Source organism: Castor canadensis, chromosome 8 (genome assembly GCF_047511655.1).
Source record: "Castor canadensis chromosome 8, mCasCan1.hap1v2, whole genome shotgun sequence".
In the NCBI taxonomy this organism is placed as follows: Eukaryota; Metazoa; Chordata; class Mammalia; order Rodentia; family Castoridae; genus Castor; species Castor canadensis.
The window spans coordinates 58,589,139-58,607,153 of NC_133393.1; positions in this window are offsets into that span (position 1 = coordinate 58,589,139).

Below are 18,015 nucleotides of genomic sequence, written 5' to 3' on the forward strand. Positions count from 1 at the left end.
ATCAGGTCTAAGAAAATCTCAAAGTGAGCTCCAAGTCTTAGAAGAAAAAGGATGAGAGAACGTTCAGTTTCATCAGGAGACTCTTGTTGCCTCCTGGAGGGGTGATGTGGCATGGGGACTTTCTTTTTCTTTTAGAAGTACTATCAGAAAGCTTCTTCTCTCACCATCAAAACCCCAGCAGAAGCAAGAGGGAGCACTTAAGATGTCTGGGGCATTGAGAGTGTCCAGAGAATGGTTTGCATGTAGGATGTTGCTCATAAGTAGAAGAAAGTGGTCCGCCAAACAGCGCTTAAGCTTCAAAGTGCCGCTGTAGCTGTGTATCCCTGGAAGGCTATTTTGACTTTAAGGAAAGACTTGTGGTAAGTTTTGTTTCTATGGAAATAAAGCAATTAGGTTAAACAGCAATCGAAAACTATTTAGTGAAAAAGATACCAAATGGCATTTCTTTTTATTTTACACTAAATTCCGCACTATTATTTCAATTAGCAACTAGAGAAAGCTGTGTATTTATGCTTACAACTATTTATAATGAAAGTTTATATATTTTTAAGAAAAACAACATTGATTGGATTGGGTACCATAATGTAAGACCCAGCCACACTGCCTGCAGAAAAGTTCCCCGGGTGCTTTTTTTGCAGTTGTGTGGAAGACATCGTGGGTTTGCTGGAGGCAGCTATTTGAGCTCCAAAAATTTTCTAAGATGGTAATAGCATCTTAGAAACAAAAAAGACTTGCCTTAGAAACAAAAAAGTAACCAAATGGTTTGATTATTGTCTGACTTTACAATTCTTAAAGGAGAGATGGTCTGCCTTCCATAGGCTGAAACTAAGATGAGGGAAAAGCTCTTCAGGGGATATACCTGATGATGAGGTTGCTGGAGCTAATAAAGCAGAGCTGCCCAAGGGACTGGTCAGAGGTCACTTAGGGGAATCTGGAGTCAGGGAGGAGGTGCAGGTCTCTCCTTACAGCTTGTCACCTGAAGAAAAACTTTACCTTTTGTGTAGTCAGAGCCATCTTTTGGGCCATCTTTTCAGAGCTCACTGGGGACCTTGAGAGCTGCTGATCTCTGAGGAAGAATCTTGACCCAGGCCTTAGGCCCATGCCCAGGCAGTCTGCCCTCTGTTTGTCCCCAGAGCCAGTAGCTGAGCCCTCCATTCCAACACAGAGCAGAAGGACCGTGTGGCAGAAGCTGTCATGAGATGGTGGTAACCTTCCCTGGGACCCTGACCAGGAGGGAGACTGCCGGGGAACGTCCATATGAGGTCTTCTAGGTCAGTGGTTCTAACCAAAGTCATCCCTAATTTGCTTGTTTCCTCCTATTTTATTATTTTATTTAGAAAGTCCTAAATCAGACTTTCTCCTTGTTAAAGTCCTGGTTATGTTTCACTTTGTCAAACTCTTGTGAATAGTCAATGAAATAAGGTGCTAAATCCTGATATCAAGACTTGTGTTGAAAATGAAGGGCTGGAGGGAAAAATGGGTCTTTTCTGGAGGTGGATACAAGTGTAAGATGGGTGGCAATATAAGGGGTATTGAGAGTGAATATGGTGAATGTACTTTGTATCCATATATGAAAATAGAAGAATTTAATCTGTTGAAATTGTTCTAAGAAGAAGGGAGGGGCCAAGAGGGAGAATAATGGAGGGGGTAAATCCAACTAAGATATATTGTAAGGACATTTGTAAATATCAAAGTGTATCCCCTTGTATAAGTTTTATATGCTAATAAAATCATAAAAAGACTTGTATTGAGTTAATAAATGCTTAAAACTAAGAAAAGAAAATGTTCTTTAGCATTTAGTGTTCTGTGTTTCTTCCAACTATACAGTGTTCTTCTAGGCCACTAGATTGTGCTCCTTCAACCCAATTTAGGGCAGCTGTAAGTCATGCTATTCAACTACCTGGGCTTCATGTGTAGATTTTGAGCCCAAAGGCCTAAGAGGTTTAAGATTCTGCATTTCTAATAAGTTGCCAGGTGAGATCCATGCATCTAGTCCAGAGATTACTTTTTTTGGTGGTCCTGGAGAATTGAACTCAGGACCTGGATCTTGCTAGGCAAGCACTCTACCACTTGAGCCATGTACCATGCCCCTAGCAAGTAGAACAAAACCTCTGTGTGTGTGTGTGTGTGTGTGTGTGTGTGTGTGTGTGTGTGTGTGTGTATGTGTGTGTATGGTTAAGGATTGCAGCAGTAATTGATTTTTCCTTCACTTTTCAAAAACAGTCATGCATCATTTAATAATGGGGATACTGTCTAGAAAATGTGTCATTTGGTAATGACCTTATGTTCATCAATATGCAAATACCATAGACTATACTTACATTAAGGAAGCTATGACTTCACCATGTGATAGAATCTTCTGGGACCACCTTCTATGCAGTCCACCATTGACTGATGTCACTACATGATGCATGAGTGCAGTCAAATCTAATAGCTGAAATTTTAAAAATAAAACACAAACCTTGTTTTCTCAGCCTGAATCCACAAACATGCACTGCACTAAAACAGTCATTCAACTCAAGTAGCAAATAAGGAAAAGGATCCTCAGAGAATCAGAACTCAATTGTTGCCACTACTCAGTGTAGACTGACACTTCCACACTTGTTTAATAAATGATGCTCCAAGGATTTGAGTTACTGGAGGCATTTGTAGCACAGAGCTCAGATGCCTTCCTGAGACTTTTCTTCCTATCCTGTGTTTAACTGTGTCCATTCTCACATCCTCAAATTTCCCAAACACATCTCTGAATAAATGTGGTGCTTGGGATAGGTGACTTTCTTCATTCTCAGAAGCTATCATGTCCCAACTCTGTCCTCATGAACCTTTATTGGTTCATTCTAACACAATTGTGTTAGTCCTTTTTATCCCTGAGCAAATTTGGGTAAAGGACAAGTCCTTTGAATTCAGCTTTTCTCAATTTGCTCAAAGACGATCAAAGAAACATTTACTAATTTTCCCCCATCATCATCCACTATCCCTTCTTTCCTGTTAATAAAAACAACTGAGAGCATAAAAATAATCTGTGCAAGCTCTTCCCTGAAATTCCTAAGCTGTGAGGTACAATGCTAGTTTACTTAAGTTTTCACCTTTTTTGTTGTTGTTGGACTGGGCTTTTTGTGTTTTTTTGTTTTGTTTTGTTTTTTATAGGATAGAGCCATACCTCCAGCCCATTTTGCTCTGATTATTTTGGAGATTGGGTCTTGAGAACTATTTGCCCAGGTTGGTCTCAAATGGTGATTTTCCCAATCATAGCCTCCCCAGTAGCTCAGATTACAGGTGTGAACCACCTTTTCACAAATGCTAATGAACAGCAAGACCATCAGGATGGGTTAAAGGAAGGGACACAGAGAGAGATGTAGTGCTGGATATTAGGAATGGCGTGAAGGCTAGTGTTCAGTAAGGACTAAGCAATTCACAAACAGGGAACGATGGCTTCTATGATAGAATTGATGACATGGAAAAGAGACAAGTGACAGGTAAGAAGTAGGAAGAATTATAACTTGTCCCTCAAATGAAGCTGAGTTTAGACATATAATTTTGGGCAGAGATCAATTATTTAATTGCTAGTAAGGCCACAATTGAAGCAATGAATTTTCTCATAAGAAGGAACTTTAGGATTTCCTAAAGTGCTTGGGGTACAAATGAGAAAAGCATTTCTCAAAGGTGGTGCAAAACTGACTCACTGGGGGCCTGGAAAGGGAAAGTGAGGAGAGAGGGAGGGTGCTGTTCTTCAGAAGATGGCTTCTATCCTAAGCTTCAGCTGGAAGGCACCCTTCTTTTCTAAACTTACTTGTTTTCCAGAATTCCCCTCCATAAATGGCATTAACATAATCGAGCTCGACAGCCAAAGCATCAAAGGGAAGTCCATTCTTTTACAATTCCAAGTTCTCTTCATAAGTCAGGTTGAGAGCACCTGGGGAAATGAGGCAAACCCAGGAACCGTTTTCCACAGGCTTTGCTTAAAGTTAGCAGCTATTTTGAGCTCTTGAACAAGTTTGTGAAACAGAAAGCCTGTTAGAGACAGTGTGGTTTTATGCTTCTACTTCATAGGAGAGAGAGGAGAGTAATTTGCTCCTGGTCAAGTTAGTTGGTGAATGATTTGACTAGAATTTAGTCATTATTACATTTGTTTTTAAAAACTCTCAGTTAACATTCTTTTACTTATACCTTAAAAACATGTGTCATCTTTCAGTAATAGTTTCATTAAGAATAGAATGAAGTCTTCTTTCATACAAGAAGAGGTTTAAAGAGTAAAGTTCCATTTAACAGTTGAGTAACACGTCAATGCAACTCTTCAAATAGTGATGATTTTAGGGGACACTTAGGGACCTCTAACAACTTTCTAGCCTGTTGTGACTAGAGATTAGTTAGGAAATGATAAAGAATCATGGGGTTAGTTTTGGCATGTTTCCTAGTCATTCAAACTCTTTGTGTGCATTATGACATTCCTATCAGTCACTTCTGACTTCAAAAAGCACACAAGTTTGTGTGCTTTTTATTAGTTTGGATTGTCATTCTAAACCAGTTACCTATGAAAGAAGCTGCAGTGAGAATTACTCCTGAACAGGACAGCATCCATCAGGGGAGAATGGAACAATTGCAAACACAATGTCCTCTGTGCAGACCAATAAGGCCATTGGGACAACAGTTAATGATTCAACTTTAAAGTCACTTTGCTGTTTAGAAAGATACAATCTTTACAGCATCAAAAGTCAGACTGGAAACTAAACGACAATTTGGCCGTGAGTATTCTGGGCTTGAACCTGCTTTGGCATGGGGGTGGATAAGATGACCTCATAGGTCTTTTCCATCTCCAATTTCTGTGAACCATTGTTCTTGGGAATAGATGATTTAATAGGCTAATTAATACATATTTGCTTACCCATTCGGCTGTTCCTTGTATTTGTTATATTTTACTTGGTTACCCTGGGAAGAACAAATAGATTATGTAAGAGACTCTCAGAGGTCAAAATCTGGAAAGGACAAAGTTTAAAGAGATGTGGTCAAGAAAGAGAGAGATGGCGGTGAATAGGAAACCTGAACTTACAAATGCTTTCTAGATGTTTCAAGAGCAAAGTTTGAGGAAATGTACTAGGATATGATGTCTCCTGGTACAGTGGAAAGAATACAAATAGGGAGAAGCAAGACCTAGCTTGAATTCTGTCTTATTAGCTTCTAATAATCCCAGCTTCCATGTAGATAATAGATTTAACAATAATTATCTTGCTTATTTCAAGAGGTTGTGTTGAGAAACACATGAGAGATTATGTCTTTGCCTAACAGTGTAAAGTGATGTGTAAATTAGGAATATTATTATTTAATGAAGTGGGTTTTTTTTTTTGGTGGTAATATTGGGGTTCAAACTTAGGGTCTCACGCTTCCTAGGCAAGCACTTTTTTTTTTTTTGGTGGGACCAGGGTTTGAGTTTGAAGTGATTGTTATACTCAGCTGAATAGAGAAGTTCTGTGTACAAAGAGCTATGCCCCAAACAGCTATGTTTGCTTAAGCTACTTTAGGGAGAAAAGACAAGAAACTGACAATAGGAGGGTTAATCAGTGCACAGGAAGAAAGAATAGTAAAACCTCCAATGTTCCTGTCTTCTGATTTTCTTAGCATGTAATCCAAGCACATTTCAAAGTCAGGGAAATACTCAGAATCACCATTGATCTTTTTCTTCTTATGAATGACCCCCAGAAATTTAAAAAGTGATATTCTGAATAGTCCAATATTCATGAAGCTGATTGAAATAATGTAATTCAAAAGAGATTATTTTCTGAATATCTTCTATGTGGAATACAAAGATGTAGTAGGAAAAAATTAATAAGATATGTGGCTTGTCTTCAAGAGTTTCAGTTTAAAGGGGAAAAGTGAGTTCACAGATATATCCAGTATCTTCCTACCAAAATAAGCTCAAAAAGATTCTTTTTCTCTGTTTCCTGTCAAATTACTCATTGGTACCCAGAAGTTGTCTTATGAGTGACTCACTCACTAATCATTGGCCCCCATATTGCAAGCAATACTTACATTTTCCTTCTCTCCTACTCTAGCTCATTGTGATAATGCTTCATGGCTCCATCAAAATTCACTGACGTCTCTGCCTTTGCTGGTCCTCAGAGGTGCCTCATCTACCAGCAATGAGTGAGGTATCACTACTGCCCATAAAGGACCCCCTAGTGCACCAGTAGTACAGGTAACATTAAATATAAAGTCATATAGGTATATAAACAAACTGAAATTAGAGTGCCTAGTTGGAAACTATTGATTCTGCTCAATTAGGAAAAAGTGGAAGGGGTCACGAAATGCTCTCTCTTAAAGAACGTGTTTAATTTTTAACATAAGCCATGAATAGGATGTCCACAGATGGCAAAGAGAGAAGGGCATCCCAGGATTATGAACATGTATGGACAGAAGACCAGAGGTGCTAGAGTTCATAGCATAGTCAAGGAAAATAAAGTGTAGCCTTTTAAGAAATTAGAACAAGGGCCATCATTGTCCATAAAAGGTGATATATGTATTTCCATTTTCTACCTTCCTACAATAGAATGAGAAGTACAGTTGATAGTATTTCCCTTTTCTTTCTTTTTATTTTTTCTTTGTGGTAATGGGCTTTGAACTCAGGGCCTCACACTTGCTAGGCAGGTACTCTACCACTTGTGCCACTCCAACAGACCTTCCCCTTTTCATAAAATGATAAAATGTGATTTGAATTGAAATCTCTCTGACATTTAAAAGTTTGGAGTTTTAAATGTAAAATTTCTCTGAGTGAGTCCTAGAAATGGGGGCGGGGATGGACCAGAGAGTAATGAAACACATTATTGAAATTGTGGAACACGTAATTTCCAATGGTTCTAAAACCATAACTAAACCAGAAAGCATCATCCAGTGCTAACGAATATCAGCTAAGTTCAATTGCCTGAGACTGTAAATTGAAGGGTCACTTTGCCATGACCTAGAAATGTCTAGTCTAGAAATTAGTACATTCATTAGGTTGGATTCTAAATACCAATACCTTTTCCAATTGGAGGTTCTGATTAAATCCACAAAAAACACTCAGGTTTTATTCTAAGGGATAACTAGTTGTTGAGACCCATGACACTGCACACCCATTGCCTTTTCCCAGTGTAAGCAATGTGATTTCCTGGCACCATCAACCTTCACACTAGGACAACTCAAAGGTTACCTTTTGTATTAACAGATGTTTCCTCTTTTGAATACCAGGTTCCTATGGATTTCCTTGTTTATCCTCCTCTACCTCTTTAAGCCACTCAATGCAGTAAGTGTATTGATTTATAATCTCTGTCAGTATTGTTCTGGTTTGAATTTTTTCTCTTGCTTTTTAGTACATAGATATAATAAGAGCTTTATAAAGGTCAAAGAGTGTAGCTGGCACTGTATGAACATTGGCTGTGGATTATTGCTTTGAAATGGTGGTAATCACAAAAATACTGTTCTACCTCATCTACTTTGATTAGTCAGTGTCCCCAAAAATGAGCCTTTTGGAGCAGCTAAAGGTTTAAAAATCTCCCCAAAATTTCAGAGACAATCAGACTTCTTTGTCCCCAGAGAATTTCTCAATGCTGTGAAGCCACCAATTTGGTTGAATAAAGACATTTTTTCTATGCTGAAGTCAAATAGAAATATGTAGAAAAACTGGTTTTGGAGACACATTGGGAGTTGCTGGTTTAGCCAGCAAAGCATCGTACTAGCATTGACTTCAAGTTTTATCCATCTTTAGCCTTCCTCTCTGCCAGACTTACACATTCTCACAACATAATACTTTACACACAGGGAAAAATGTAGATATTAGCAAAACTGAGAGTTGAATGCATACTGTGTATTAAGATATGCACTGGTTTCATCTCAGTAACTCAGTGATAGGTCAGTTAAATTTCCCAGGGTCACATGGTGAGCAAGTGGCAGGCCTAGAACTCAAATCCAGGTCTGTTGGCTCCAGGATCCATGCTCTTTAGCATAACACTCCATCTCTTCCAGTCAAATAAAACCAGGCTGACCTGTTCTGGGATGACGAAGACTGGGTTTTATCACGGAAGGACCTGTGCATCTTCTTTCCAATGACATCAATGATAAGCATAGAAATTCACTCAAAAGATGTCTGGATGATGTTATGTTAAGACCTTGCTCATACAGGAGGATAAAACAGGTCCCGTTTGAGGGTGAGTACCAGTGGGAGGGAAGAGGGCATAAGGAAAGGGTGAAGGAGGGCAAATATGGTGGATGTATTTTGTATTCATGTATGAAAATAGAGTGATGAAACCAGTTGAAATTGTTCTAAGAAGGGAGAAGGAGGAATGAAGGAGAACAATGGATGAGGTGAATCTGATTAAGACATATGTAAGACATATGTAATCTGATTAAGCACATATGTAAATATCATCATGTATAATGTATACAACTATTCTATGATAATAAAAAGTCCTCCTCATGTCTTAGAAGATTGTCCTTTGCAAGCAGAGAAAAAATGTGTTAGTAATGGAATGATGGTTAACAGCAAAAGTACAAGGATTTAATCCAAGCAATAAAATATAAATTAAGGAGGAACTAATTGACATAAAACTAATCTGAAAATGATCAGGAAAGCAAAGCACATATTTATTATCACTTTAAAATACAAGAAAAAGAGTAACATAGTCCATGGCATATGACTGAACAGGGAGAATCTAGGAAAATTAGATGTTTTTCACCTACTCAGAAATACTAACGTATTAAGTACAAATTTGATTTTTCCACTTAAAGAAAAGATGGAAAAGTTAAAGACAATTTAGGGAATATTACCAAAAAGTAGAAGAAATTGAAGGTAGGAATTGTGGGTGAATGTTTATGGCATTTGAGTTGTTTGATTTACTGAAAAATATCAAGGGTAACACTGTATATCTAATGTTATTATAAGCTTGCGTTTATATTTTTCTTGGCATCTACTTTTTAGAGGACAGTAGAACCCATTTGTGTTTCATATTGACCTTGTTTTAGGCAAAGAAATTTTCTTTGATGAAAAATTACATGTAAATCAAGAGTTTTGGGCAAAATCAGACTATGAACTAAAGAGCAGGAGGAATTCCATTAATAGATTCAAGTCTGAAAGAAATTACACCCCTGAATTATCTTTATGGCACTGTGAACAAACCGCAGATATCCTCTTATTCTCAATTCCCTCCCTCTCAAACCCTCTGAGTTAGTTTGAGCTATGACTGACATTATAAATTTTTTTGTAAAGCAACTGAAATGGAGCAAAACCAGAACATCAAAATATTCTCCAAATCCAATCTGACCACGCCTGCTATTTCACTTGGTTTGAATCTGTGGTGTAAAAAAAATTTTTTTTGAATCACACTTTAAATACCCCAGAAAACTTTTTAAAAAAGAAATCTTATGGCAGATGTTTTATAAAAAACAAAGATTATTTTTGTGAAAGGACTAATCATCCATTGATCTGTTTGTTTGAAAATGTCTGCTTGAGGGAGTCTGATTTTCTTAAACTACTTGAATATCTATAGCTTTTGACTAGGACATAGCAAAGCTAAGGGGAGCTAATATTCATTTGGTCCCCAGAACCTGAATCAACAGATAATCTTGCTGATTGTTATTGTTAGTATTATTATTATTACTTTTGGTGTAATACTGGGATTTGAACTCAAGGCTTTGCATTTGCTAGGTAGAATCTCTACTGCTTGAGCCATGCCTCTAGCCCTTTTTGTTCTGCTTATTTTTGGAGATAGGGACTCCTTTTTGTACAGGCTAACCTAGGCCATTATCCTACTATCTGAAGCTTCCTGCTTATAGCTGAGATGACAGGCACACACTACCACACCAGCTTTTATTAGCTGAGGTGAGGTCTCATGAACTATTTTCACTCTGGCTGGCCTGGAACTGTATCCTCCCAATCTCAGCCTCCAGTGTAACTTGGGATGACAGGCAAGTGCCGTGCTACCCATTTGTTGATTATTTTTAATTAAATATGAATTATGTAATTTGGGTAAAAAATAGCATGATATAATTTATTCTACAGAGAACGTGGGCTGGAGAAGTCAATTTATAGTATCTACACTTTGAAATTTTAGGAACTTTAAGAAACCAAAATTAGCCTGTTCATGTGTACAGGTCTTGGTCAGTATCCATCAGGGTTACCCCATCAGGATTAAGCTTGTGAGGCAGATATACGTCCTCCTCATCAGCCTAGGACTGCGCACCATGACTGGTTTCCCTTTACTCCACTCCTGGGATAGTTCTGTACACTTGATGGAACACCTTCCCTCTAGCTTGTTCTCCCAAATTGTCATGGAAGCAAGATGGTGCGTTTCTTTTTTCCTACTCAAAGTGAAAAAGACCCTCTATGCCACAATTTCTTGGCCTCGGTTTCTGTTTGTCTGCATTTCTTTGATTTGACTCCTTGGCAAGGGCCAGGAGGTAATTGTGCCTCATTATTCTTATAATTTCAGTTAGATTTGGAGGCTACTTTAAATCCATCTCTAACTACAACAAAGAGGTGAATGTTGGGTGAGCTGTCTCAGGGACCAATAAATGTTACTTCTCTTTCTGAAGGGTGAATCCATACACCCTCTTCCCTAGAGAGAAACCTCTGAAGAGTCCTCTACTTCAATGTCCCCTTCTATCTCACCATGAAGAACTGTGAGGGTCACAAAGAGATTGGCTTTTTAGATACTGATTAGACAAGAACCGTTAAGACCAAATGAAGAAGTGGAGTCAGAATTTTCCTAACTTTAAAAATGGCAGGTGATGGGAATATTTTATAACTCAGAAGGAAAGATGTTAAATTTAGCTGCTGATATGTATTGTTCAAATTATTTATAAAAAAAGAGAACTGGATTCCAAAACTAGCTATCTGATCTTGGCAATTATTTAACCTCTTCCAACTCACATTATAAGTTTCTCTAACATGATAAATTAAGAATTGTCTATAGTTAGTCAACAGTGTTATTTTACAGATTAAATTGAAATGCAGAAATTGATTGACATCGTACCTAAAACATAATAGACTCAGAGAATATTAGTTCTCTTGCTTTAATGAATTTAAAACATGCAAGTATATTTAATAGTCCTATCACCCAATTATTGAAAGCCTATTAAATATAGTGCTTTACAGATTTTGTTTACATTATATAATTTAATTCATTGCACAAATTAATTCCTCTTTGTCTTATCTGTCAGGGAAACATTGTCATCCTCTTTCTACAGACTGCCAATAAATGAAAGAATGAAGACTTCGGCATGTGCTATGACACAGAAATATTATTTTACACTTCTCTTTTCCTAAGTCTGCTAATAAAACATGCACAATTCCTTCTAAGGAAAAGATCTACAGGTCTATCAAAATAAAAGAGTATTCCTTACTCAATGATCAAGAAGAGTAATGATTTTCTGAGATAATTTAAGAAATCTTGAGAAGGGCTTAGGGACACAGCTCAAGTGGTAGAGTGCTTGCCTAGGATACACAAGGCCCTGGATCTAATCCCTAGCACTGAAAAGACATAGACATGAGCCAGGTGTGGTGGTGCAAGCCTATAATCCCAGCACTTGGAGGGTTAGCTGGAGGATCGAGTTTGAAGCTGGCCTGTGCTACCTGTCAAACAACAAACAAACCAAACCTTCAAATATCTGATAATCTAGAAAATATATGGTAATTTCCTCTATAAGTGGCTTGAATGCAAATCCTATACCACAGTTTAGTTTTACCTCATTTATGCACTGAATGTAATTATAATAACTAAGGTAATTATATATAATGTAATTATATATATATATGTGTCCTGAGATATATATGCAGATGTGTGTGTGTGTGTATATATATATATATGTATGTATATATATCCCTACGTTATGTAGTATATTTTCTTTTCTGTCTGACTTTTCTATTCAATAACATATCTGCAAAGTTCATTTATGTTTTGTACGTAACTATAGTTCATTTGTTTTCAGGGACAGATATCTCTGGAATGAATATACCATAACTAGGTACTTGGACAGATTTCAGTTGGGAGCTATTATAAATAAGACTGCTATCAATTTTTTACCTATCTTTTGATTCACATGTGCTTGAATTTCTGTTGGAGTGGAATTGCTGGATTGTAAGGCATATGGTCAGATTTATTGTATTATTCCAGCTTTTTAAAATTATTACATGCTTTGCACCTTCTCCAGCAGTGAGCTCCAGTTCTGCACCCTCAGTAGCAATTGCTATCACTTCAGTCTGGCAAGGGTATTGTCATAGTACTACATTCTGATTGCAGTTTGTACTTCCCTGATTGGCCATTTGATTATTCCCTATTATGAAGTTTGATTTTGGCTTCTTTTTCATCAAACAGACTACTGTTGGTGTGTAGAACTTCTTTATGCACTCTCAGTATGAGCCTTTTGTTAGTGACAATGATCATAAAGGTTTTCTCCCTCTCTGTGACTTGCTTTTCTTACTCTCTTCAGCATATCAACTAATAGAAATTTTTAGTTTTAATAAAATCCAATTTATTAATAATTTTCCTCAAAGATTATATTTTTATGCTCTGTTTAAGAACTCTTTTCCTTCCTTAGGCAATGAATTTACTCTTCAACATTATGCTTCAGATAAATTCTTGTTTTGTCTTTCACAAAGATCTACAATCTGCTTGAAATAGATATTGCATGTAAGTTGAAGTGGAGGATGTCTCCCTTAGTTTGTGTGTGTGTCCAATCATCCGAGCACAATTTATTAAAAAGATTTCTCATTTTTCCATGGTTTTATGGTGCCAACTTTGTCTTCTATCTAGAGCTGATTTCTACATTCTTCATTTTTTTCCTTTCGGCAGACACCTTCACCAAATTAAGTTTTCCTTATATTCTTAGGCGGTTAGAATTATTTTAATGTAATTGAATTCTCAAATATTTCTAACAAATATTGAGATAAATATTATTTTCCCAAAATTATTTTAATGTGATGAAGTATACTGATAGTTTTTCTAATGTTAAGCCAACTTTTCCTTCCCGTTATAAATCCAAATTGGTCACGGTATATTAACATTATATACTTTTTAAGATTTTTTCTGCTTCTCAGATTTGTCTGTAACTTTTTTCATAACATCCTTGTCAAGTTTTGCTTTCAAGGTTATGCTGGTCTCTTAAATTAAAGATGGGAAGTTTTTAGCATTTTCTGTTCTCTGGAAGTGTTTGCATAAAAATGACATTATTCCATCCTGAATACTTGCTAAAATTCACTGGTAATCTCTCTTCATCTGGTGAAGATGTTTATTTATTTAGTAATATTATTCACATTTTCTATTTCTTCTTTCATCTTTGCTTATTTTGTCTTTACTAATTTTTTCATGTAAATTTCAAAGTCATTTTTAGTTTGTCCTAATTATAGTGACCATTCATAATAAATTTATAATTTATAATCCTCATAGCACACTTTTTAGAGTGATAGGGGTACCACACTATCACTTCAGTAATACAATTGAAATTGTATAATCTTTGAAGTATTTATTTATTGACCTAAAATTGATTTCATTATTTTGTGGCACTTATAAAATGTCTTTATTGGAAGTCTAGTTTCCAAAAAAAGCCACCCTATAAGATATAAATAGAATATATATTTTCATTAACATGAAGACATTTTTATATTGAGTACCTAAGCATACAATAATCTTAAAATGTATTCTTAGTAAATAGTTGTGTCACTTAATTAGTTTTTAGGCTGAATTTGTCACAAATTTCACTGTATCACTGGTATTTTTCTGAGCTGTATCACTGGTATTTTTCTGAGCAATTTTTTCCCAATATTGCCTTAGTGTTAATTTTTTCATATAATTGTTTGTAAGTGAAGTTGCATTTTCTTTTGAAATTTGGAATTGTTAACATTTCCAATTGACTTTTATATTAAAATATTTTTAATTGAAAGTAAACTCTTTCCATAAGTCATTGACATGTTACAAAGATCATAGTAAGTTCCTGGAATACATTTTATTATTTTTTTCATAATGAAATGTATAAATATTTCAGACTAAATGTTTTTACAGGTTATTTCTTTTTACTTCAATTCAAAGTATTTTGCTTTGAAAAAATATTTTTGCAAAGCAAAATTCATCAAATAAGTTGTTATGATTTGTTTGAGCATTAACTGAATTTTTATGGTACAAAATTGCAGGCCCTTTTAATTTCATTCCCTTCAGTTCAGAATATAAATTTATCCAATTAAAAACAGGAGCTGCATCAAAAGTCTTATGACAAATTAAAAGTTCACAAATCTCAATTATGATGTTTTTAAAGGTAAGTCTTTTACAGTCCTTGAGTTCTCATAGTTTATTTCTTCAGTTCTTCCTTGTTTTTAAAGAAATGCACATGTATTTCTGTCTGAAAGCTTTGTTATCCAATTACAGTTAGTAACTCTGAGAGCTAAAGTGCTACGTGGTTTCTTTCATTGAATATTTTCACTAAAGTTTTCTAAGCAATTTTGAGAAAAATAAAGCCAATTTTTAGAGGTCTTGTGCAAAGAACTTCGAGTATAGTCAGACATTTACAAAGGAGTTCTTCAAAGAATCAAACATTTTTCAAATTTGATTGATGGAGAATAACAAAGGCATCCTTTGTGCCCTGCCATGTTGATGCATTTTTAAAAACTATTCAGTATCAAGTTTTTCAAAAAATTTTTATGGTTCATTGCCAAAATTTACTTACATTTCCAAGTACTAACAGCTAAAGCTTTTGTTTTAATTAACAGAATTTAGTAATTTCTTTGGATACAATTATGAACTGTGAGTCTTAGCCAAGGCTTAAGATAAAAATTTCAAATTTAGTAAGAATATAGCCTTATTTGGATGCCATGTATCATTGAAATTTATATTTTACCACTAAATAATTTTGTCTTTAAAGATAGACTTGTAAACTAAATTACAATAATATTCACAAAATGTCCCATTTTGACCCTCAACAAAATGAACTTCCAAGTACTTGGCTATACATAAAGGGATTGATTGTAAACAACTGAAATATTACTGAATTACTTTATTTTCTATTTGAAGCATCTGCTGAGACAAGTATAAAATCAGTGTTTCCATGTTTAGGTGTTATGTACAACACATTCATAGCTCTTACTTCTCTTTTCACATGTACAAGAAAATGTGCACATATAACATTCACATAGAGTGGAATTAGGCTGGCAGGAGAAGCAGCACCGCCCAGTAAGCAGGAGCAGGAAAGCTTGTGAAAGCGGAGGTGGGAGGAGAACTGCACAGGAGAGGGGGGAAGATCCACCTCCCACATGAACTGTAAATAAACACGCAGGCCTGAGAACACGGGTGCACTGTCACCATTCCCAGTGCTTGGAAAGGGGAAAGCTTGTAGCAGAGGCTCACGCACAGGAGAACTCTGAGCAAACAAAGCCTGCAGGGCCAGGTGAGTGCTAAGCTCACCCCAGAGATCTGCATAAATAATGCCGCCAGCAACAGCAAGCTGACAGCAGTGGGCAGGCAAGCCACAGCTGCAGTTACCATTCTCAGAACTGTCTCCAGACTCTTTTTTTTTTTTCTTTTTTCTTTATCTCCCTACCTTTGATGAGAGAACAACCGAATTACACCTGAAAAACTTACTGAAACTGTATTGCATTTCAACTTGGGACAGTTGGTGGGGGTTTTTGTGTGTGTGTGTTTCTGTGTGTGTGTGTAGTTTTGTTCTTCTTTATGTGTCCCCTTTGATGAGACAACTACAGAACAACATCTGAGGCACCATCTCCAGGATTGGAGATTGAGACTTCACTGCATTTGAACTTGGAGGTTTTTTGGTTTTTTTGTTTTTTAAAATTTTCTATTTTTTCATTTTATTTTAATACATTTTTATAAATAGATTTTTCTTTCATTTACTTATTTTTTATTTTTATTCTTACCTTTTTTTTTATTTTTGACTTTCAAGCCTCTCTCTGTCTCTCTAATATCTGTTCAGCTTACTGTTAAGTAGTACACTAAAGCTCCCTGTTTATACCTTTGAAATCATCTTATCTGACACCTTGTTCTGTTTTCTCCCCCTCCAGTCTGTGTATTTGTTTTTCCCATTTCTTTCACTTCTTGCTTTCCATCTCAGCTCACCCTTCCATTCTAAATATTACCATTGTTATTATTACAAGCTAGAAAATACTTAATTGCACACAGTACAGGGACAATAACAACACCAAAGACAATGACAGGAAGACAGAAAAAACAGGGAAACCAGTTTCCCCACAGCAAAAAATTAGTACAGGAACCAGAGGGGAATAAAGAAAACAGGAACTCAGATCCAGACTCCAACAAAATGAAGATAAACTATGCCAAAGGACCCAATGAAGCCCACAAGAATAATTTAAAAGAAGACATACTACAGGTACTCAATGAGAATTTTATAGAGATGATAATGGATAGGGTCAACCAAAATGCACAAGAGACACTCAAGAAATTCCAAGACAACAAAAAAAGAGAATTTGAAAAAGCAAAAGAAGAAATAAAGGAAACCATAGAAGCACTGTATAAACACCAAAGTGAAAGAGAGAACACGATGAATAAACAGATAAATGAACTCAGGACAAAAATAGACAACATTAAAGAGGAAACCACCCAGGATATGGAAAACCTCAGAAAAAAGAATGAAACAGAACTGCAAAACAAAACAGAAGGCCAATCCAGCAGAATAGAACAAACAGAAGACAGAATCTCAGAACTTGAAGATGAAATAGTAATTAAAGGAAAAACTGAAGAACTATTAATTAAACAACTCAAGATCTGTGAAAAGAAAATGCAAGAACTCACTGACTCCATCAAAAGACCAAACTTGAGAATCATGGGCATCTAAGAAGGAGAAGAGGTGCAAGCGAAGGGAATGCGTAATATATTTAACAAAATAATAACGGAAAATTTCCCAAGTCTAGAGAAAGATATTCCCATACAAATGCAAGAGGCCTCCAGGACACCAAACAGACCAGATCAAAATAGAACTACCCCATGACATATCATCATTAAAACAACAAGTTCAGAAACTAAGGAAAGAATATTGAAGGCTGTAAGAGAGAAAAAACAAGTAACATACAAAGGCAAACCCATCAAAATCACAGTAGACTTCTCAACAGAAACATTAAAAGCAAGAAGAGCTTGGGGTGAGGTCTTCCAGGCGCTGAATGAAAATAACTTCAACCCCAGGATACTCTACCCAGAAAAACTATCATTCAGAATAGATGAAGCAATAAAAGTCTTCCATGATAAGCAGAAATTAAAACAATATGTGACCACAAAGCCACCACCAGAAAGGATTCTTCAAGGGATTCTGCACACAGAAAGTGAAACCCCACTTAACCATGAAAGGAAAGGCAGCAACAAACCACAGGAAAAAAAAAAGCAAGACAGTAGAGAGTAACCTCAACTTAGGTACACACAATCAAGCCTTCAAACAACTAAGATAACTAAATGACAGGAATCAACACATACCTATCAGTACTAATGCTTAATGTTAACGGACTTAATTCACCCATCAAAAGGCACTGTTTGATGAAATGGATTAAAAAGGAAGATCCAACAATTTGTTGCTTACAGGAGACTCATCTCACCAACAGAAATAAGCATAGGCTTAGGATGAAAGGCTGGAAGAAGATTTACCAAGCCAATGGCCCCCGAAAACAGGCAGGAGTAGCAATACGTATCTCTGACAAAGTAGACTTCAAACCTACATTGATCAAATGAGATAAAGAAGGACATTCCATACTAATAAAAGGGGAAATAGACCAAAAGGAAATAATAATTATCAACCTGTATGCACCCAATGTCAACGCACCCAATTTCATCAAACACACCCTGAAAGACCTAAAAGCACATATAAATGCCAACACAGTGGTTGTGGTAGACTTTAACACCCCATTATCATCAATAGATAGGTCATCCAAACAAAAAATCAATAAAGAAATCCAAGATCTAAAATATGCAATAGATCAAATGGACCTAGTTGATGTCTACAGAACATTTCATCCAACTTCTACACAATATACATTCTTCTCAGCAG